Source organism: Ambystoma mexicanum, chromosome 4q (genome assembly GCF_040938575.1).
Source record: "Ambystoma mexicanum isolate Mex_15411 chromosome 4q, UKY_AmexF1_1, whole genome shotgun sequence".
NCBI classification, from domain to species: domain Eukaryota; kingdom Metazoa; phylum Chordata; class Amphibia; order Caudata; family Ambystomatidae; genus Ambystoma; species Ambystoma mexicanum.
This window is the reverse complement of record NC_090928.1, coordinates 723,945,859-723,969,047: the sequence shown is the minus strand read 5'-3', so window position 1 is coordinate 723,969,047 and position 23,189 is coordinate 723,945,859. Positions and strand designations below refer to the sequence as shown.

Below are 23,189 nucleotides of genomic sequence, written 5' to 3'. Positions count from 1 at the left end.
TTCATTTAAAAGCACCGCGTTGCTCGCTGCAGCGCCACGCTTCACTCACCTGTCCTCGGGAGTTCTTCTGGCTCCACCGCGACTGTCTGCTCCGGTCGCCACATCTCTGCGCCTAGGGGTGAGAAGAAGAGACAAAAGGTGAGCAGAAGAAACATATGAGGAAAGCCTAATTTTCCGCCATAACACTTACTGGTCTTCTGTTGGTGGACCATTCCTCATTTCGGGTCGGCGCCGCTTCGTTGGCAGGTACCGCACCCCGGCCCCTATGAGTTTACCATTGGCAATTCAATCCCTCAACGCATCGCCTTCATTCTGCACCTGAAATAAAGGACAGATCACAGGTTAGGAAGGCAACAGAAAAGGAGGCTCAACACTTGAACTTTTGTAATCTTCATACTTACGGCGTTCCGCTCGGAAAAGTCAAGTGGATTTTGCCAGCGCCATTCTGAAAACCAGTGAAGTAACTGGACAAACACGCGCCCCTGCACCAGAAGCAGGATGGAGAGTTTATCCTTTCAAACCATAAGGTGAGCTTCAACCGGGGATTTCGGAGGAAGTTAGAGAAGAACAAAGGGGGGAAGGTGGGAGCAAGCACACTATTCTGCAAACTGTTAATACCCTTTCTCATCTGCAGAAGGATATTCCTACGGGCCAGACAAGCAAGATTTGAGGGTCCTGTTCAGTCGGTGTTCCGAGTTCTGCGCCTCACAGCAACACAGACTAGACCAGCGCCTCCGTGGGAGTCAGGTGAGCGTTACACATACTTTCATATCATCATATTTCCCCCACTGCACCAGGGGCCCTCCGTGCACCCCCGTCCATGCAATTCCATCTCATCGCTGTTCCGCCCCACTGCACCAGGGGCCAACATGCACCCCCATCCATGCAGTTCCCTCTCATTGCTGTTCCCCCCCTCTGCACCAGGCGCCAAACGTGCAACCCCGTCCATGCAGTCTAATCCACATAACCTGACACTTCATGTAGCATCTCTGCACACTTATCCCCTTGTGTGCCACTCTTCTTCTGCTCCTTCACCTGAGCACAACACTCTGCTACAACCCTGTTTTGCCCCCCAGTAAATACTATCACTTCTCCTAGCCAAACTTGCAATCCTCCCAGACCGCTCCTGCCAACCTCACCTTGTTATGTGGGTACTTAGCTCCCGCCATCAACAAAAACGTGGACCAGGGCCACTACCAGACACTCAAAATTGAGGAACTCCATTAACCTCTGTACATCTCTCTGTATTATTTTCCGGGTCTCCACCACCTTCTCAAGCAACCCTACAAGCCTATTCACCTTGTCGTGTGGCAAGCGTGAGGACCCGGCCACAGCATCCAACTCCCTCCCTAGAAAGGCCAACCCCCCAACTGGCTCTTCAGTTATCTCCTACCGCCATCATCCAGCAGCTAATGCACCCTCCTACACAACCCAAACTGTAAGTAAAACCTGCTGCCCCAACAGAACTAAAGCGTACACCAATGCACATGAACATTTTAAACCTTGATAACTCACTTAAAAACCCCCATGAAAAACCTTTCCCCAAACTCTTGGCCCCCTCCCTGTCTGGGTAAACTGAGCCACTCCTCCAGAACTGCAACTTTAACTGGTGTATGGGCCTTCCCCTACAACTCCTTGCCCTGATCCCCGCCCTCTCCCTCTGTGCCATGTTTGGAAACACTGCGTAACCGGATGCCGTCCTGTGCATCTGCTACACTCGTGCTTACACTTGCACCCCATTCTTGTGCAACTTTTTTTATTGAACAGCCAACATGCTGCTGAGGGCAGACCCCTGCCTCCTCCCAGCCCCCCTCCGAGGTGGGGCGACCATGAAAGGGCCATTAAGGCACAGGTAAACCGCTCCCTGTATGCAGCGTTGGTGCTGGACGTGTAGGTGCCCTGCATTGTAGCCATAGATCCATATCAATCTCTCCCCATAGTCCTTCGCTATCCTCCGCTATCCTCACCCTAAACTCTTCATCATATCTCACCCATGTGAAACCCCTGAAACGCATAAACGCCTTCCTTATCACATCCATGTATTTCAGTAACGCCACACACCTCTTTGGGAACTTCTCTCAGTAAACACTTGCATATTTAATAAATGGTGACACCCAATTGTCAATTGTGACTGGCACCTTTGGTCTTGTGGCCAACTCCCTCTCCTCCTCCTTAGACCCTTCTTTCGCTCTCACCTCACTGTGGAGTAGTTTAAAAACGACCACTAACTCTCTTGCCCATATCTTTTCTTTGGTCGCCCCTATCAAATGCGCACCTAGCGGTTTGTAATGCCCATATATGGCATCCTTTTGTCTTTCCCTGTACCTTCCGCAGTCCTCTCCTTAGGAATCTCAATCACCCCCTGAGCCACAGGCAAACCTTGTCAGTTTGTACTTCCACAGAGGACACCTTTTCCCACTCTCCCTCGCCATGGCCCCTGTAGTCAGAGACTCCATTCACGCGCCTGTCCTCAGTGCCCAGCTCCCTCCCTGCATGTCCCCCTCCTCGTACCCAACCTGTCCCATGCCACTGACCACTCCTGTTTCTGCTCACCTCTTTCTGCCCTGCCGTCACCTAGCCACGGCATCCTGACCTCCATTCAGACACTCCTCCTCTCCTTAATCACCGGGCTCCTGCTGCGGGGACAGAAAACATCGGCAGAGTCCCTTAGCCCATTTCCCCGCTGTCCTCTTGAACTTCTGCCCCCCAACCTGAAATTCCCCCTCAAACCTTAAGCCCCTCCTCATTCTCTCCTTCCCCGTAAACCATCTTGCTCCTTATCCTCCCAATTTCCAACATTCTCCTCTTCCCTTTCATCATCCCCAGTGAAATACCATTGCTGTTGAGAGCACACGCTCAGGCCGGGCAGCTCCTCTTCGGGTGAGTCCGGGGTGTCCACCCCGGGATCCATTGACATCTTCTTGGTGGGGTCACCCCAACCCATTCCTGCTCCTCTCTTCTTGGGCAAGGGGATCTCTCCTCCACCCTGTGCTCCTCCATGCTAGGGGGCGTGCTGCACCCTCTAGTCTGCTCTCTGCAGTCTTCCAGAGGGGACGTTCTCAAGCCCTCTCCTAAAACATCATCAGAAACCACGGGGGCTGTACTATGCCCTCCATCTGATGCCTTCCTAGGTGGGGAGGTTGTTCCGCACCTTCCCCTTTCCTCACTAACCGATGGAGACTGAGCCCCCCTTCTGCCCCCCTGCACTCTTTTGCAGATATTTCCCTCCTCTGCCCCTCGGCACAGCCGCCCCTCCTGCGTCTGAGCTGACCCTAACCTCACCCTTTCCCTGACCTGTGCCCCCCTGTCCCTGTTCCTGCTCTGCTATTAGCCTCCCCAGGTACCTACCTCCTACTTCTCCTGACTCCTCTGTCCCATACCCCCCCTTCCCGCTGATGCGCTGCAAGCCACCACCGATGCCACTCTGTGCTGTGGCCTACCCTCCCTGCCCCCCTTTCACCCATAACTTCCCCTACTGCCCCTTCCAACTGGGCTTTAGATGCCCTGCTAAAATACTCAGGGCCACCCTCAGTGCCTGGGTGTCCACCAAGCCCCTAAATCCAGAGCCCTGCCATTCTGCTACACTGAAAATAATTAAATTTACTGTCACTGCTCCTTGAGGCACCCCCAAAATATCTAGCTCCCGAGTTCCAATAATATCTACTTGCGGGCCTGACCTGCATAATATTTGTTGGAAGCAGTACCAGGCTTCCTATCTAATACCTCGATGCTTCCCCCCCTTTATCCTAATATTGCGCAGTGGCCGGCAGGCACTTTCCCCCTTTTTGGGAGGGAAATGCTCCTGGCCCCAATAGAACTGGCTGAGCAAAGTGTCCGCAGCAATATAATTAATTAGGGAAAGAAATTAAAAAAATGTTTTTTTTAATTTAAATATATATTCTCCTAAATTCTCCCCAACCTTGAATGCGCACCGGCAAAGCTCTTATAATGTATGTGTGGCACAATAACCGCTCTATCCTCCGTGAGGCTCTTGATACGTCTTTGCACCACAAACTTTCACATAAACAGTGCTGCTCCTTTAAGAGCTCTGCACTACCCCCTGGTGTTAGAACGACGGCATCGCACTCTCAAGCCCTGTACACTTGGTGAGGACACAGAGCTGAGTGACAGGTACGCACTACCCCCCACTCTTCAGTTAATCCCACCTGCTCGCCCCTGTCAACAGGACCCCTCTCACGGCCGCACCTCGAGGAAGGAACCTGGCCCACAAGCGGCTCCCTTTAAAACACTTTCCAATCAAAATTAGGCAAAGGGTAGCCGCCCGCCATGCCCCCCGGCAGCTCACCGCCAGGTAAGGCCTTGAAGTGCTTTATCTACAGCACCTCCCACAAAAACCCACCGTTACCTTAAATCCTTCAAATATCAAATACCTCTCTCTTCTATCCCTCACCGCAACCCTACCTCTGACTGACGTCCAACCAAGGCCCAAAGCAGGGAAGGCTCAGGAGCAGCGACCTGGACAAACGCTCGTTCTAACCGTACCTGCTCGCTGGCCTGTGCAGTGCCCAAAATCACCCCGGGGGGAAACGCTTGCCCTCCAGAACCCCCCCGTAGAAAAGGTTAGATGACGCCTTCAATAAATGAGGGAAAAAATGTGTCCTATGAACATTTTCAAGTACAAAAGCTGTGTTGAAAAATATAAACGCTTTGTGTTGTTTTTAAGAACCGCAAAAAATATGTTTTAGAACATATATCTTAAAAGGGTCCCATTTAATTTTTGACATGTTTGGCGCACCTCCAGCACTCACCTTGATGTTGTGCAGGCCGCAAAGTTTATTAATATAGTTGTAAATGTGATGCAGGAACAAATGGAACAAAAGACCACGAGTGCAGAAAGAAGGACGAAAAGTTCACAAGTCTGAAGCATTGACGGCTGGTGATTTTTTGTGGGTAGTCTGGATTCACTGGACCATCTAAGAATCCCTTTCCAGTCTGGATGGTGCAAGTTGAACAACCCAATCAATTACTTGTGGGGCTTCCCGTTCAGGGGGCAGTATTTGGAGAGATGATTTGTCTAAATTAGCGTCATTCAAAGTCAAAGCTGCTTTTCTAATGATCAGGCATGTTGTTTTCTTTTGTGCTTGGCCAATATATTTGGGCCTGGGTGTTTAGGGGTGGAGCTCTTTGGTAGTTTCCTCCTATATTCACCTCCCTCCCACCCTCTCCCAACTCCCTCCCGGCTTTCAAGCCCCTCTTTTACTTCTGATTGCGCTTGAACCTTTAATTTCCCTAGTATTAAGGAAAAAGGGCAGAAAGTAACTAAATAATTGAGGGGGGTGAGAGAATGGGGGAAAATTACATAAATAGGTAAACAGCAATGTCATGCTCTGATTTTTGAAGAGACCTCTTTTACTTGAGGCCAGGCTCAGTGATCAGCTCATGCAACGCCCCCACCCCCGCCTCCGCCCCCATTTAAAGCACACCTGCCATACTGTCATGCAATGACTGAAATCCTTTGGTGTATGAGCAGAGCACTTTTGATGTCACTGGGAGGTTGGTGCTTCAGGCTCCCACCAGGTGCCACTCGATGTTGGATACCACAGTGTGAAGCCGCGGAAGTGTGAAAGCAGGCTCCGGCCAATAATGCAAATAGGGGGACAAGGAGTGAAGAAATAAATGAAACTATATGGAAAATGAGGGATGAAACCCAGTACGTATGGGCAAGAAAAGTGGAGCGGAACACAAGCACAAAGGCAGGCCCAGGGGTGGACCACCCAGACAGTACGTCAGGTGGTGTGGAGTGCAGGAAAGACTGACACGGAGCTACTGGAGTCGTGATCAGTGGCAGTTCCCATGTGACACCGTAGATTCAGCATAGACAGTTACGAGAAAGGGACTCACAAGCAGCCATGCCAGGCTTAGCAGCTGCTTCTGTGGTCCCCCGTCTAGGACTGAGATGAAATTCCTTGTGCAGAGATTCAATGAAAGAGCCAGAGGGACTCAAAATATGCCTGTGTGTCTCAATCTAGACAGTTCTTCGTAAAGTAGTAGTAGTATGTATGATTTATTTTGGTTTCATTGAACCATAAAAGCCAAATTCAGAATAAAATCTTACAAAATGCGAAAGAGTGCAATCTTCATAAAAAGGGCAAGTGCAAAAGTGAAACTATAAAACAGCAATGATTACATTATATTAACAACCTTTCCAAACCTTAAAGATGCAATTTATGTCAACGAATGCCCTACGGTTGTTTTCTTTTGAGGTTTTGCAAAATACAAGCGCTACAACTGCAATATCAACATTTTTCGGTTTTAACAATCGAAACACTATCTACAACCACAAAAGCCAAGTTTCAGAATAAAAACACAACATGCACAAAAATACAAACTTCATTAAAAAAAACTGGCAGTGTGCACATAAAATGATATCAAAACAACACTAATTACAATATTTTTGGTGGCATTTCCAGGCCTTCAAGAGGTAACTTGAGACAGCAAATACCCTGCAGATACTTTTCGAGTTTTCGCCAAGATGAAGAGCTTGAAGCACGTTATAAACGTTATTCAATTCAAGTAATGTGAGAAGCCATCTTCGTCTGAGGTTCCTCAAGCCCGAACAGAGCAACATGAAAGGAATTTCAGTTTTATCTACAGGCATCTCTCTATTGGCTTAATAATCCAAAAATGATACTGTTCTAAACTTAATGCGGGTTTATTACACAAATATTTGTGAAACGGCTCTCTCATTCATTACCACTAAAGAGTCTGACAGTGCCCAGCCCAAATAGAAGGTCTTTCGTGTCCAAGAATCAGCCAAGGCCAAAAGTTTCCAAAGCGTACCAAAAATAAGTTAGGCCAATCTTTAATAGTACTGTCTTCACATGCTTAAACCAAACCCATGGTTTAGTGTGATTATTATCTAGAATGTCCTTCATTGCTCTTCTATAAACCTTCAGTTCCGGGCGCGTCAATAGCTAATTCCAGAATAAAACTAGAAATAATGGTCAATACAAGCCTGTCCCAACTCCAGGTTACCCGCTATACTCAAAGTGCCAAAGGGTAAACCTAACAATTGTTTAAACAATATATTTTCTCTATCTTTGAGTTTAGCAGTGCCATAGTGGCCCCAAAGCTCCGCAGCATATGAGGTTGCTGAAAGGGCTTGAGTCCTGTAAACCTCCATAGCTGCTTCAATAGCTGTATTGCCACATTTTTTAGAGAAGCCTAAAAGCGCACTAGCTCGCCTGTTTATAATCAAATAGCTTTTTTGAAATTGCGAATTCCAAGATCCAGTATTATTGACTCGAACCCCCATTTAAATTCTGACACCATCCATTTCAATGTCTAAGTATTTTTTTAAAACAAGACATTCTATTTTGGTTTCCAGGCGTATATGACCAACTTTTTAATACTGCACAATAATACGAATTCATCAAAAGTCTTTTTTAGAACTTGGGGAGATCTGGACAACAAGCATCATCCGCAAATAAGAGAATGCAAATCTGTTCAATTTCTATCAAAGCAGCATTAGTTTGAGTCCCCAATAAACCTTCTGCAATTCCATCAATAAAAAGTTTGAATAAGTAAGGGTGTCATTACGCATCCCTGTCTAACCCCGTTTGTGACAGGGAAATCTTCTGTTTGTTCACCCTGTAGTCCCCATAAAACTCTGGCTATATCGGAAATATAAAGTGCCTTGATGCAGGTAACGAACTGAAATGGAAGCCCAGAATCATACAAGGTATCCCATAAAAGTTTGTGTTCAACATTGTTGAAGGCAGCTTTTAGGTCGATAAATGCCATATATGGGGGATTAGCCTTTTGAACTTCATATTTTTGTATGATCAAAGTTATTTGGAAAGTTTGTTCAACCATACCTATGCCTCTACAAAAGCCTGCTTGTATGTGGGGAAGGTGTTTTAAATTTTCAATATATAAAAGTAAACCACTGTCAAGGATCTTGGCATAAACCTTTCCCAAACAGTCCAAAAGTGAAATGGGCCTACATTTTGATGGTATGTTACTGTCCCCCTTTTTAAACACAGAAACTATAACAGAAAAGATCAATGGGAATAGCGTCTGGCCCTGGAGCTGTGTTATTCTTTTGTGTATTAAGTGCAAAAAGCACCTCTTCTGTTGCAAACAACAGAGGGGTATTACTGGCAATAGGCAAACCCTCTAAAGCTACTGGTATGGAGTTATTTGCTGGCTGTGACTAATATAGTTGCTTAAAATGGTCATACCAAAGGGAAGCAGGAATGGTCATAATGGGGTTAAGACCTATGTTTAGGTTACCATGTGAAGAAATCTTCCAGAAGTTCTTTTGATCATGTTCATATGAATTTTTCTTTAGACTTGCCCATCTACTTTCAATTTCTACCACTTTTTTCTTCTTGATTATTGCTTTACAATCACTTCTCCTTTACTTTACTAAATTTACTTCATCATGAATGTCAGATTTAATGGCTGCTGGAAGATAACTCGTGCCATTTTTACAATCCTTGTCCAACCAGCTTCTACATTTCATCCTTGTGGTGCCCCTAAACTAAGCAGACGGTTCAATTAAAAAAAGGATGTATAGTATTTACTAGTTCTTCATAAAATGAGAGTTCATAAGGTTACTCGTTTGAGGTTACTTCATTAGTAACTACAGATAACATTGAATCCACCGCCCCCTGAATCTCACCCCTCAGTTGTTAATTATTTAATTAATCCCATTTTATCTTAATGCCATTATTTGAGTGGGTGATACCTGAGACATGGTTTTAGTATTTCTATTGTGTACATCATAGTTCATGGTAACCACCAGGGCATTATTGTTACTTTCAGGGTATTCCTCAATGAGGGATGCTGCTCAGGCAATAATGAATCAGGCTAGCTATGTTCATTGCCCTAAATGCAGGATTAGCTTGAATATCAACTACAAGGCCTCTTTCTGCAAAGATCATGGCCAGCTTGTGTGCATGGCCATAGCAGGTGCTTGTGATAAACACCTAAACCTCATCCTCATCTTCCAATATATCCTCCAAACATTTCTGTGGTTCTAATTGGGCATTAAGGTCACCAAATACTATATAACTATTTCAGCCCCTAGCTCCAGACCCAAGTGAGGACATGGTATCCAACCAGTACCATAGTGAAGTAATTGATATGATATGATATGTTATTTATAACACGCTTCATACCCAGAGGTTTCTAAGCGTGGACCCGGAGATCGAACCTATGTTTCTCTGTGTCATCTTGCTTCCTAGGCGAGCATGTTGCCCCTGAGGTATCCTCCCAAGAATTGCTGTGGCAGCAGTAGTGGCACCAAAAGACTGAATGGAAACATTAAACACGAAGAGCTGAAGGCCGTCCGGAATGCACATTTTCAGTATCGGTATGTCCAGGCATTTTGGGTCAATCACCACCACTCTGGCATTAATATACATTCTTATCCACATTAAGAGTCCTCCTTTAGGTCTTCCAAGCACCCTCCTTAAAGCTGGGATGGCATATGTGGCATATCCAGACTTCGCAGGAGTCCCACCTACCCAGGTTTCCTGTAGGCTAATTATGTGAACGTCATCAAAGAATAAGTGCCAATTAGGATCTTCTAATTTAGATTGAATACCGGCTATATTCCATGAGAGAGATTTTAAGGGGGACATTTTTCAATTGTGATCTACAATTGGAACTCAGGCAGTCAGGGAGACCTGCTGGGGCAGACATATCATGATGGACCAGACGATCTTTCTGATGTGACTCTAGTGCTTACACAAAATTTTAGAGGGAATCCCATCTAAACCACCATTAGGTGGCAGCTCTATCTTATAATGGGTGATAGACTAAATTTTAAACAAGAGATGGAAAGCTTGTATCAACATTTACAAACATTAAACTACAACTGTTAATATTGACATATAAAAATATTACTTTATTCAAACATCAAAAACACTGTATATAAAATTACCAATCAAAATAACTGTGACAAGCAGTGCCTACTAAAATAGGCTAGGATCTAAATCAACCTTTATGATTTTGTTTATAGAGAAACTAAACTATCTCTCTAAGTTGAAAACGTCATTATTTAAATCACTCTGGAATTTCAATGGATCAGACATATACCATTGTGTAACATGATCCGGCACTATTAGAGTCAGAATCCATACTTAGAGCCCTTTGAAGCACTGCATCTGTGTATAAGCACTGTATAATAAACAATTACAATTACAATTTGTCATTGGAATGCTTAGAGTTAAAGACAGTGCAGAATCCGAACAATGTTTGTGTGTATTGGGGAGATTGAGAGGTAGGCTACTTACTAAACTGTCCACATTTCCGGCAAGGGTCTCAAATCTGTTAGACCAAGGAATGGATGGAACATAAATTACATCATCTCCTCAAGTTAACTTCTCTTGGACCCAGGAAGTGACTACCCTGACCTCAGACTGTGGTTGGTCCTCATCATTGTCTAACGGTTGGTCTGGTTGGGACAGCAAAAAGGGCAAGGAGTCATCTCTGTTTAGCCCACAACAATTGGCCACTAGAGCATAACGTTTCCCACCCTTTGGTATTACTGGTCTGGGGATTCCACATAACTCAGAGGTTGGTAGTGAAATGACAGCGTCTGTGGTTTTTATAGATTTAAATGGTATGGTAGTCTGAATGCCAGTAGGCTTGTCTTTATCTAATTTATTGATATTAACACAGAAGGACGAATATTTAGAGGTGGGCTTTCTTTTGTTTACAGTCTATTTTAGAGATTCTGGATAATGGATGTGTATGCATTTCCTCGTTGTCCAGATCGACAAAAAAAACTCTATTTCATTAATAAACAGGTTTGCGTCCTCTATTTGGGCCATCAACTTGGCTGTTTTTTCTACTGTTGCCATCTGGGGAAGTTGAGGTAGTTGCCCTCCTTTTAGACATATAAACAACTATATAAATACCTAGAATGCAAATGGCAGAAAGATAAAACCCAGGAGAGCAGGACCACCTTGGCCCGACACCTCTATCAGTACAAGGCCGAAATCCGGAAAACAAAAAAAAAACCATTGCAACTCCCGGATCCTAAACTGCAGAAATCCAAGCAAAGAACTCCACAAAATCATTTCTGAATTCTCCAAACCGGCTTGCACCACGACCATACCGACCCCCTCTCAATCACTGTGCGACTCACTCTCCCTCCACTTTTACACCACGGCTCTTGAAAGAACAAATACTCTAGCCACCAAACTAGCTCTCTTACATCCACCAGACAATACTCCCCCCATACCGTCCAGTCCATCGGTTGCAACCACTACGCAACCAGCGTTCGATTCCTTCAGTCCAATATCCCCAGAGCAATTTCTCAAACTTCTATCTGCCCGCAAACCATCTGGCTCTCCGCTGGACCCTTGCCCAGCCACAACCCTCAAAGAAATCTTCACCTCCACCTGCGCAGGAGACCACGCAAGATCCATCATAAATGCCTCCCTATCCTCTGGTATCTTTCCAGACACATTCAAAAAGGTTCATGTCAAACCTCTAATTAAAAAACCTTTGCTCGACCCCCTCGAGCCCAAAAACTACCGCCCCATCTCAAACACCAGATTCCTTGCCAAACTCATTGACCGAACCACCTACTCCCAACTAAATGCCTTTGTCGAAGCCAACAACCTCCTAGATCCCGCACAATCAGGTTTCTGAAACCACCCTAACCTCAATCTGGGACGACCTTAAAATGACGGCAGACTCCGCGGGATGCGCCGCTCTAATCCTCCTTGACCTATCCGCCGCCTTTGACACAATCAATCACTCAATCCTCCTAGACCGCCTCCACTCCCTAGGAATCCGTGGAACTGCTCTTAAATGGATAGCTTCATTCCTCAAAGATAGGTACCAAATAACGATACTCTCCACCTATACCTCCCAAGCCCGACCAGTCGACACGGGAGTCCCACAAGGAGCATGCCTATCTGCCCTCCTATTCAATCTCTACTTGATCACCCTCCCACCAATAATTTGTTCACACAACATCCTGTGCTACAACTATGCCGACGACACTCAACTAATTCTAAAACTCCTGAACTCAAAACCCAACTCCTGGCCTGACCTGGCATCCTGCCTCCTTGACGTAAAACTCTGGATGTCCCAAAGTCACCTCTTGTTAAATCCCTCCAAAACAGAAATCATGGTATGTGGCAACTCAGAACTTCTTCCGCACCCGCTACCCTGGCCATCCGCCATGGGCAACTCACCGACCCCTTCCAACTCAGTGAAAAATCTTGGATGCACCCTTGACTCTGACCTAACACTCTCGCGCCAAGTCAACAACGTCTCAAAGTCCTGCCACTACCACCTTAAAACCCTTAGGCGCCTCTTTCCATATCTCTCCTTTCCCAACAGACTCTCTGCGGTCCAATCAATTGTTATATCAAGACTGGACTACGCAAATCCCCTATACCTCGGAGTCCAAGCGTACCAACTGTATAAACTCCAAAGGGCACAAAACGTGGCAGCCAAACTGCTACTTGTGCTCGGCCCAAGAGACCACGTCTCCCCGGCCCTTAAAACGCTGCACTGGCTTCCAGTAGCCAGAAGGGTGACCTTCAAAACCTTATGCATCTCCCATCGAGCACTGCATAAAACTGGACCTCAATATCTTCAAGACAAGCTAAAACCCTATCACCCCCCACGCACCCTAAGATCAAGCTCAGCCGGTCTTCTAGTCATACCGAAGACAAACTCAGTCAGGATAGGCGGATCATCATTCTCCGCCTTGGCCCCCACGCTATGGAACTCACTCCCACCCCACATCCGCCTAACTGAGGATTTAACGTCTTTCCGCATACTGCTGAAAACCTGGCTCTTCCCCTAAAACCAACCCGTACCAAACCAACCCAAACAGACTAACAGCAACTCAATGACACCAATCCAACAAACTACCTGATACAAGAAATTGACAGATAATAACCCCGAATATAAACTAGAAGGACAAACAGAATAAAACGAATAAACTAGATCAAAGCAGTGAAATGGTTAATAAGAAGTAAATCATTCAGAAACAGTAACGAGACTTAAACTCCTGAAATGGACAGAATGCATGAGAAATGAACAAAGTGAATGGCACTGATGAAATAGTTATAATGGATACAGCAGGTGGAACAGATGAATACGCTGAGTATAAGAATGCATGAGTGGAAGAACAGATAACTATATAGTTCAAATGAGTGTGGAAATCGAATGAATATATAGATCGGATGAATGTATAGACTGGGTGAACATGTTGAGCCGATGAGTGTGTAGAACGGCTGGGTGTGTAGAGCGGATGAGCGTATATCGCAGATGAGTGCGTAAATACAGAGAAGTGAGTAGAACGCAGGAGTGCGTAAACCAGATGAATGTGCAGAACGGTTGAGCGTAAACCGGATGAGTGTGTAGAACAGACGAGTATGTGGAGTGGATGAGTACGTAGAGCGCATGAATGTGGATAGCGGATGAATAGGGAAGCGCGGAGAGTATGTAGATTGCGGGAGCAGATGAATGTACAAACCTGACAAATGTATAGAGCGCATGAGTGTATAGGGCACATGAGTGCATGGAGCACATGAGTGTATGGGGCGGATGAGTGTATGGGGCGGATGAGTGATTGGAGAGGATGAGTGTACAGAACAGATGAAGGTATAGAACAGATGAGCGTAGAGATGAATATATTGAACAAAATATTGCTGTTGATTGCGTGAAAAGCACGAGTGCCTAGAGCGGATGAGTGCCTGGAGCGGATGAGTGCCCGGAGCGGATGAGTGCCCGGAGCGGATGAGTGCATAGAGGGGATGAGTGCGTAGAGGGGTTGAGCGCGTAAAATAGGTGAATGCATAGTGCGTAGAGGGAGTGAGTGCATAGAGGTGGTGAGTGCGTAGAGGGGGTGAGTGCGTAAAACAGGTGAATGCATAGAACGCGGATGGGCATAAAGCTGATGGGTACCTGGAGCGAACGAGTGCCTGGAACGAACGAGTGCCCAGAGTGAATGGACATATTGCATAGAGCGGACGAGTACATAGAACGAACGAGCACAGATGGCATCCAGTACTGATGAGTGTGTAGAATGGATGAGTACGTAGAGCCACTGAATGCGTAGAGCATGGGGGCAGACAAGAGTGCTTGCGTGGGGCAGACAAGAGTGCATGCGTGGGGCGGACAAGAGTGCATGCATGGGGCGGAGAAGAGTTCATGCGTGGGGTGGAGTGGAACGCACGGGGCGGACTGGAACACGAGAGGCGGGCTGGAATGCATGTGTGTGTGGAGCAGACCAGAGTGTATAGACCAGACTGGGATGCATGAAATGGATGAGGTTGCGCAGAACGGACTGGAGAGCATAGAATTGCGTAACGTATATAGTATGGTTTGGAATGCAGAGAACGTTTGAAAGAGCATATAACCCTTCATATCACACCGCCACGCTTACTCTCTCCTTTACATCCCCACTCAACTAGAACACAGAGATACTATGACACCATTCGGTATAACTGTTCTCATACCAACATCCGCCGCTCACTCCACATCATTCTAAGTAAACACTGCTGGTATCACACCCCCCAGCCAGGCGTTCTCCTCAGGCCTAACACAGCCACATCCGTTCTGGATAAATCCTGCCAGAACGAACACATTCTCCAGATCTCTCAACCACCACACCTACCGCTATGAAGCAGCTATTACACAAATACCGCACGAGCTGTACACATACCCAGTGCGCACACGCACCTTTTGACTCTCCCTACTCTCTCTACTGATCTGAACTTCGGTTCCCAAGGGCGTTCAACCTACCAGTGCCTTCAGACCATACCAATGGTATATAAGGCACTATATAAATGCAAAATAACATAACATAACATATTAAGTTCTAACAAATAATATAAGATAACACGTAACTGGTAAGTTTGCGTGCAGTTAAGACATATAAATCACACTACCAGTCCAAATATCACAATACATGAAAAATGTGATCCATAAGGTGTGCAGGAGAGAGAGAACATAAGCTATACCAAAGCCCTTCTCGTATCTCCGTGCCACCTTAATCTGAACAAAGAGGAACACTGACTGGCTTGTAGGGCTGTATTAGTCCGTCTCCCTCCCTTTTTGCCAAGCTCTATAATCTATGGTCCGTCTAGCCCCTAAGTAACATCAAGTGTTGTAAAAGGAATGCCTGACTGGCTTAGAGGGCTGCCTTAGTCCGTCTCAGTCCCATTTTTCCAGCTTTCAAATGATGGGCCAGGGTTGCCACGACGGGCAGTAGCCAAGCGTAAAAACAATTTGGCCAAGGGCTAGATTGCTCAGGATCCCACACAGTTATAGCCCTGAAGGAACCACACTGCAGCAATTTACAGCCACAATGAAGGGGTATGAATATACAATGCCCTTTTTCTTTGTTGCAGCACCTTGTCAGTTTTAATTAACGTGGTGTAAAGGGTTGCACCTGTAGATCCCCCATCTACCTTCTGCCATCTGAGCCCAAAACAGCCTCAAACAGCGGTGCCCTTGGAGGGGTGGGCTTCACTGCAAAGGTCTCATGACCCAGCATTTCTGGGTGGTGTGTATTGCATTCCAATGGGGGTGGGGCTTCAGGGGTGCGCTGGGTTGGTGGGCAGTGGTGTGATGTGTGGCTGAGCAGTGGTGAGATAGGGTGAGTGGGCATGATATGATATGATATGATATTATATGATATGATATGATATGGCATTTATAACGCACTATACACAAGAGTTTCAATCCACATGAGAGATCCACAGGGAGGTAGTGGATGGACAATTCTGAGAAGGGGTGAGGTATTCTTTGTTTGAAGGATTGTGAGAATGAGTGGAGCAGGGTGGGTGGCCCTGGGTGAGCAGGGTGAGATCAGTGGGTGGGCATGAAGTGCAGGATTGAGGTATGGAAGGTGAACAAGGGTGAGTAGGGGTAGCATATGGTGGGTGGGCATTGGTGAGCCAGGGTGAGCTGGAGTGTGTGGTCGGGGTGAGCAGGGGTGATAAAGGGTGGAGGTCTGTAGCATAGCAAGGGTGCTATAGGGTGTGGGTGTGCGAGGAGGGGTGTGATAGGGTGGGTTGACAAGGGTGAGCAGGATTATCCTATGAGGGAATGGTGGTGAGATACGGTGGGTGGACTGTGATGAGCATTGATCACAGGATGATCAGTAATGAGGTATGGTGTGTGGATGGGGTGCAAAGCAAGTATGAGGAAGGTGGGTCAGTAAGGTAGGATGTGTGGGTGTGGGTGAGATAGAATGGGTGGGTTCAGGTAGTTGGGTGGGGGAGAGCAGGATTGAAGGTGGGGTGGTTTGGGGTGAGCTGGGGGTAACCATGTGTGAAGCAGAGTCGATTGGGTAATCATGAGTGAGGTTGCTGTGAGCAGGAATTGGGATGGAGAGCAGGGTTAAGGTAAGGTGAGTGGAGGTGAAGTAGTGCGGACAGATGGTTCTGATCAGGGTTGAGTTTAGGTGGATGGGTGTTAGTGAGCCTTGGGGAGGATGGGTACAGTCATGATGGGTGGGTTAGCAGTGTTGAGGGAGGGTGTGATATAGGGGTAAGAATGTGTGTGAGGTAGTGTGGGTGGGCAGTGATTAGCTGGGCTGGGGTAGGGTTGGTTTTGGGCAGTGAGCCGGCATGAAGAAGGATTGTGGGGGTGAGCAAGGTTAAGGTAGAATGGATGGGTGAGAGTGAGCAGGTGTGATGTAGGGTGAGTGGGGCGAGGCAGAGTAGATTAGCAGGGGCTAGCACACATGGGGTACCAGGATGATCAGGGTTGAGATCGGATAGGAGGCTGAGCAGGGCTGAGGCATGGTTGGTGTGCATGGGTGTGCGTGGAGGGTAGGTAGGGATGAGGTGGGGATGATTAGGGTTAAGGTAGGGGAGGAGTAGTGGTGAGGTTTTTGGGTGAGCAGTGGTGAGGTCGGGTAGGTGGGTGAAAGTGAACTGGATTGAGGTTGGGTAGGCATGGCCTAACATGAGCGAGGTGCGCGACTGAGTAGCGGTGGGGTAGGTTGGATGTGCAGGGGTGAGGTAAGATGTGAGCAAGGGTGAGGTGGGTTGAGCTGGGTTAAAGTAAGGAATGAGTAGTGGTAAGGTAGTTTGGGTGGTGACAGTGAGCAGGGTGGAATAGGTGGGGTGATGCAGCGTGTGTGGGTGGGGGAGAGCATGTATGAGGTAGAGATGGTGTGTAAAATAGGATAGGTGGATTTGGGTGGCTGTGTGAGTGTGAACAAGGGTGAAATGGAGCGGGTGGGCTGTGGTACAACAGGATGAGGTAGGGTGTGGAGGGGTCAGGGGTGAAGTTGGGTGTGGGGTGAGCAGATTTGATCAGAGGTGTGGTAGGGTAGATGGGTGTGATGTGGCTGGGGTGAGCTAGGTGATAAGCAGGGTAAGGATGGAGAATGGGTAGTGGTGAATTTGGTTGGGTGGTGAGGGTAAGTAGTAGTGTGATTGGCTCTGTGGGTAGGGGTTTTCAGGGGTGATGTATGGTGTGTAGGTGGGGAAGAGCAGGTGGGAGGTAGGCTGGGTGGGTAAAATAGGATGCATGGGTGGGATGAGCTAGAAAGGGTGGATTTATATGGGTGAGCAGGGGAAAGCATGAATGAAAAAGAGTGGGTGGTCTGAGCTGAGCAGGGGTGAGGTAGGGTGTGCTGTGGTGTGCAGCGGTGAGGTTGGGTGTTGTTGAGTAGAGGTGGATGGGAGCAGGCTGAGGCAAGGAGAGCTGAAGGATGGTAGGGTGAATGGGAAGGTGAGCATAGGTGAGGTTGGGTGGGGGGTTATGTGGAGAGCAGGGTGAGATAGGACGGTGGGTGCGATGAGAAGGGGTGATGTAGGGTGGATTGGAGTTTGCATAGGTGAGGTGTATGGGCTGATTAGGGTGGGAGCTGAACAGGGATACAGTGCAGTAAATGGGGATGAACAGAGGTGAGGTAGAGGGCTAGCAGGGGTAAGTTGAGAGTTGAATAGGGATAAGGCAGTGGGTGAGTAATGGTGGGGTAAGGTGGGCTTGTGGAGGTGGGGTGTGATGTGGTAGAGTGGTGGGGGTGAACAGGGGTGAGGTGTGATGGGTGGATGGGGTGAGGTAGTGTGGAAAGGAGGGAGTTAGCATGGGTGGGGTCTGTGGGTGAGCAGTGTTGATGCAGGTTGGTTGAAGGCTGAGCAGGAGTGAGGTAGTGGGCAGGGTATATAGTTAGGGTGAATATCAGTGAAGATGTTGAGCGGGTTAGTGGATGTGATAAGGGATGAGTTTGGATGGGTAGGTAGGATGAATGGGGCGAGGGTCTGTGGGTGGGAGGGAGCAGGTGTGAGGTAAAGTGGATGGGTGAGTTAGAACAGGGGGGCGGGAGTGTGGTAGCGTGGGTGGGTTCAGGTAGGCGTGCAGTGCTGAGCCGTGTTGAAGTAGAATCGGTGGGTTCTGGTAAGCAGGGGTGTGATAGGGAGAACAACGAGCCAGGGTGATATAGGGTGAGTGGGGGTGAGGGAGAAAGTTTGGGTATGGGTGGCTGGTGTAAGAGAGCAGTGTTGAAATAAATAGGTTGGGTGGGCTGTAGCGGGATGGGGTGAGCTAGGGCAAGAGGTATTGTATGTGTGGATATGCATGGGGACACTGGTTGAGGGCAAGAAGGGGTGATCCCGGATGAGCTAAGGTTGATGGGAAAAACAGGGCTGGGACGCGGTGTGTGGATTGGGAGGGGGATGCAGTTGGATTAGTGGGTGTTGGTAAGCTCGAGTGAAGTAGAATGGGTGGGTTGGGGTAGCCATGGGTGAGGTGCAGAGTGGTGCAATTTGGTATCTCCTTGTGAATTTGCACGACACAAGCCACTTTAGTGTTTGAGCTTCAATGCAATGGGCTGGCTTCTGAAGGTGTTATACACATCGCTACCTCGAATTTATAATGTCCACTGGGACAATAAGTAGCACATTTGCCTTTTAAAGTATATTCTTGAATGTGTCTTGAAGTATGACTATATAAAAAAACTTTTTTGTACCAATTGTAAAATGAAAATTTAAGTATGTATATGTTTCTACTAACGGAAGTAATGTCCTCGTTTATTCATAGTCTTGTAAAGTTGTTGATGGCTTGAGCTATCTCTCCTCCCTGTATATACAAGAACACGGTTTTTTGGAGTTACAGGCTCTATTGTTCAAAATTCAAAGGCTTAGCCCCCTTTTATGAGGGTCCGCCTGAGACTCCTTTTAGCCACCCTCTACCTCTGTATGTGTCGCTGAGATGCAGAGGTGCCAGGGGTGAGGTAGGTTTAGGGTTGAGCAAGGATGAGGTAGTGTGGGTGGGGGATGGGCAGGGGGTTGACGTGTAGAAAATTGGTGGTTAGGACATTTAATTTGCAAGGATGATCAGGGGAGAGGGAGGTTGGTGGCTTAAGCAGGGGTGAGCTAGGGTTGATGGATGGGGATTATCAGAGGTGGGGTAGTGTGAGTGGGTAATCCGAGTTTTGGTAGGATGGGTGAGCAGCAGTGAGGTATTGTATAAGAGCACAGAGCAGAAGTTAGAAAGGGCAGGTGAACTGGGGTGGCCATGGGGTGAGCTGGGCAGGGGTGATCTGTGAGTACGATGGGAGGGGATTATCAAGGGTGAGCAGGATTTAGGTAGAAGGGGTGAGCAGGGGTGAGGCTGGGTGGGTGGGTGAGGGTTAAGGTTAAGACAGGGTTAAGACAGGGGGTGAGTAGTGGTGAAGTACATTACGTGGGAGCAGTGGTGCAGAAGGTTGGGTGGATGAGCAGAACTGCTAAGGTAGGGTAGCTGAGGTAGATGAGGGAGACGAGATGGGTAGGGGTTACCATGGGTGAGATGTAGGGGTGAGGTAGTGTGACTGGGAGTGGGAGCAGTGGGAAGGTAGGATGAGTGGGGGTGAGCAGGAATGGGATGGGCAGGGGTGATCAGGGGTGAGGTAAGGTATGTGGTGGGGTAGAGCATGTGTGTCTTAAGGTAGATGGGAAAGGTAATATGGATGGGGTAAAGTAGAATAGGTTGGTTTGGGTAGGTGGGCGATGGTGCACATGAGTGAAGTGTGGTGGGTGGCTGACATGAGCAGGAGTGAGTAGGGTTTAGGTAGGGTAAGGGAGAACCGGATGATCAAAGCTGACTGGGGTGCAATAGGTTGGTGGGTGAGGTAGGCTGGGTAGGCTGGAGTGACCAGCGGTGAAGCAAAATGGGTGGGCAGTGGTGAGCATGGATGAGGTGTGGTTAGTGAGCAGGGGTAAACAGCTGTGAGGAAGGATGGGTGGTTACATGTGAGCGTGGTGGAGTATGGTGGGAAGGGTTGAGTGGGGGTTTGGAATGGGATATGGGCAGGGGTGGGCAGGGAGTGTTTTGGAGGGTGAGCAGCCAAATTCAAACCAAAAGGGGGCACCTTCCCATTGAGGTGCCTGAGAATGGCTATTATGCATGGAGAGGAGTTTTGAGTTACTTTCGACAGCATTGACATGTCTACTCGATTTACCGCTGGAAATGTTGGTGTCTCAGTGCAAATGGGAACATATGGGGCAATATTACAGAAATCTTGCACCGGTGCAAGTGCAAAGTTGCACGGCATTAGCACTAGGGCAACGTTTGCCCTATTTTTAAAAACATTGAGGGCCTCATTACACCGACGGCGGTAACCATGGCGCTTTTAGCGCCATGGTTGCCGCCGGTATTTTACAGAGTCCGCCATGGTGAATGGCGGAATTACCGCCCTATTCCAAGGTGTGTGGGGGCGGTAATTCACCATGGCACTTCCCCATTCCCATTTTTGCCCCCATAGGGCTCAATGGGAATGGGGAAGGCGGTAATTACGGTACTGCAAATTGCGGTACCGTAATTACCTCCTAGGTCCCTTTGCGGGTCCCGTCCTTAACGGCTGGTAAAACGAACCCTTAAGATAGGGTCCCCGCAAAGGGACCTCGTAGTAAGGCGGTAAGGGTTTACCGGCACTGGTACCCTTACCGGTACCGGTAAACCCTTACCGCCGTCCGTGCAATGAGGCCCTGAGACATATTAGAAAACCATTGCACCAGGACAAGTGTAGTTTGGGATGTTGTAAGCACCAGAGAAATAATTGCCCTAGTGCAAAAACGATACAAAAGGAAGTCAGTGAACAGAGCTTAAAACCTTAATACAGTAAATGAACATAATAAAACTGCCTGAGCCATTTCAAAGCGACAAATGCATGATATTCACCCCAGACAAATGAAAGAGAAGATGGAGCTAAACTAACGCTGACAACGTGAAGTATAGCTTCGGCACAGTGCGCTGTCCAAGTGCTGAATCCAGGCTAAGGTAAAGCAGGTCACAGAATCCGCAGCAACCATGTGCTCGATGACGGGCCCCCCAACCGTCCGACGAAATACAAGAATACCTGAAGACGGACAGATTTCAAACCAGTGACAAAAGTGCATCTGATAAGTGCATGAATGCCCATCGAGGTGGTAAACGGACTGAATCTATTAAATACATCCTATGCCCAACTGGCAATACTTACACACTTAGCAAACGTCCATGAAGCAAAAGAGTATGCTTGTGTGGCGCTGCCCTAAATATTTCTGCAGTCCTCAAGGCAGGGGCGCCCGAGGTGAAGCACTAATGCAACAGCCGGATGTCCAGGTGGTGAACTCCCCCGCACAAGCCAATAGTACATAACGCCGGTCTCCTTGCTCTGAGCAGATCATGTCGCATGGCAGCTACTCAGAGCGCGGCCACAGGTGTCTAATCCGCCCAAGGCGACGGCCCAGACAGTGCACGCACACAGCACACACCACCTGAGGCACGGCGCACTCCCTGCGGTGCTACACAACGCCCCAGGTACCGACTCCTTTGCTGGATGTGACTGCACGTCACACACTTTGTGCTTCGGTTTCAGAATGTACACGCCTCAAGCATGAAATGGCTTCCACCACGCCCTCCCATCACACTGTGTGCTGTCCCGGCTCCCAGCTGCCGAGCACGCCCAGACCCTCAAGGTTCTTACCACAAGAACAACACAGAAGCAAAAACAACTGGAGCAGGGTCCCGGCCCCAGCCGACGAAAGGCACGTTTATCTAGAAAGTAGACTCCTAAAGCTCGCCTATATGGTGTAAAAGGCAAGGGGAAATAATATTCTTTACTCCTACCCCTTTTCGGTCTTCTAATTATAGAACAACATTTTAACAATCATTGAACACAGGCAATTATAGGTAGAGAGTCATGCAAATTAATTATCAGAGGGTCACTGCTTACCAATTGCTCCTTTGGTCGTTGTTTTGGGAAATAGAGGAGTGCAAGCAGATCCGGCACCTTCCGCCTAAGACTGTTTTTCCCTTAATCCTCCCAGCCTGCGCGACAGCTCGCACAGCTATTAACGTTCGAGGGTTGGAACGAAGCAGCATATCCTGCCAGGTCCTAGTGCCCGGCAAGTTACGACTTCAGGCCCAAAGATAACCTGTAAGAAGACCATGCTAGACCCTATAGAGTTTTACCAGTCATGCCTGCTCTTGTAAGAATCAGTTGTGGAATATCTCCATCAGACTCATCCATAGGGAAAAATAAGTTAAAGTCCTCAGCCAATAAAACCATTCCCTTTTCATTTAACTGCTTCCAATCTATGATGTGTTGTACTACATAAACCAAAAGTACATCAAGTTTAAACATTGGTAGGCAGAATTATATGCAGTACCCTTTGGGAACACCACACACAATTATGACTACAAGTGACAGTACAAATTCATCTTTGGTACAAGCCTGTACTACACAGTAAAGTGGTAGCGATGGCTGAGCAGCCACACTTATCTCAAGAGCAAGTGAGCAGTATCAATAGTTACACAAAGGACAGCAATTACTATGATTCAATCAAACACTGACTCAAGGTTTGTGAGTAAAAGAATATATATTTATTTACCCATCAGTTATAAAACATTTCACTAAAATAAAGCAGTTGAAAAATCACACTCGTATACACTACGCCACACCCAATAGATTCTGGACAAGTTAGGCTCAAAATGAATTATGAGCAAAATGGCACTCCAGTAATTTAAAAAGGGAGGGAAAGATAAAGTTAGGCAAACATTGAGCAGCACCAACAGGTAAGTCAGCAGGGCAATCTAGAAATAGGAACTACAGTGATGGAATCAAATCAAAAAGGCTTAGGGCCAAAGTCAATAGGACAAAAGTCTTTTGCTCAAGATCACACAGTTCAGGGTAGTTCGCGGTTAAGTCTTTGCCAAGAGTTCCGGACGAAGTTGGTCGGCAGAAAAGTTAGTTTAAAGAG

At 47.5% G+C, this 23,189-nt stretch overlaps 1 protein-coding gene across 3 annotated transcripts in view; it reads right to left on the bottom strand.

Moving 5' to 3' along the window:
- LOC138467966 (synaptosomal-associated protein 25-like) overlaps window positions 1-22,297 on the bottom strand; it is a 752,318-nt gene extending 730,021 nt beyond the window's left edge. For all 3 annotated transcript variants that reach the window (XM_069608316.1, XM_069608318.1, XM_069608315.1), the window contains exon 1: window positions 22,163-22,297. The gene's annotated coding sequence lies outside the window, so the exon portion shown is untranslated. The remainder of the gene's footprint in view (window positions 1-22,162) is intronic.
- Between the last annotated feature and the right edge of the window lie 892 nt (window positions 22,298-23,189).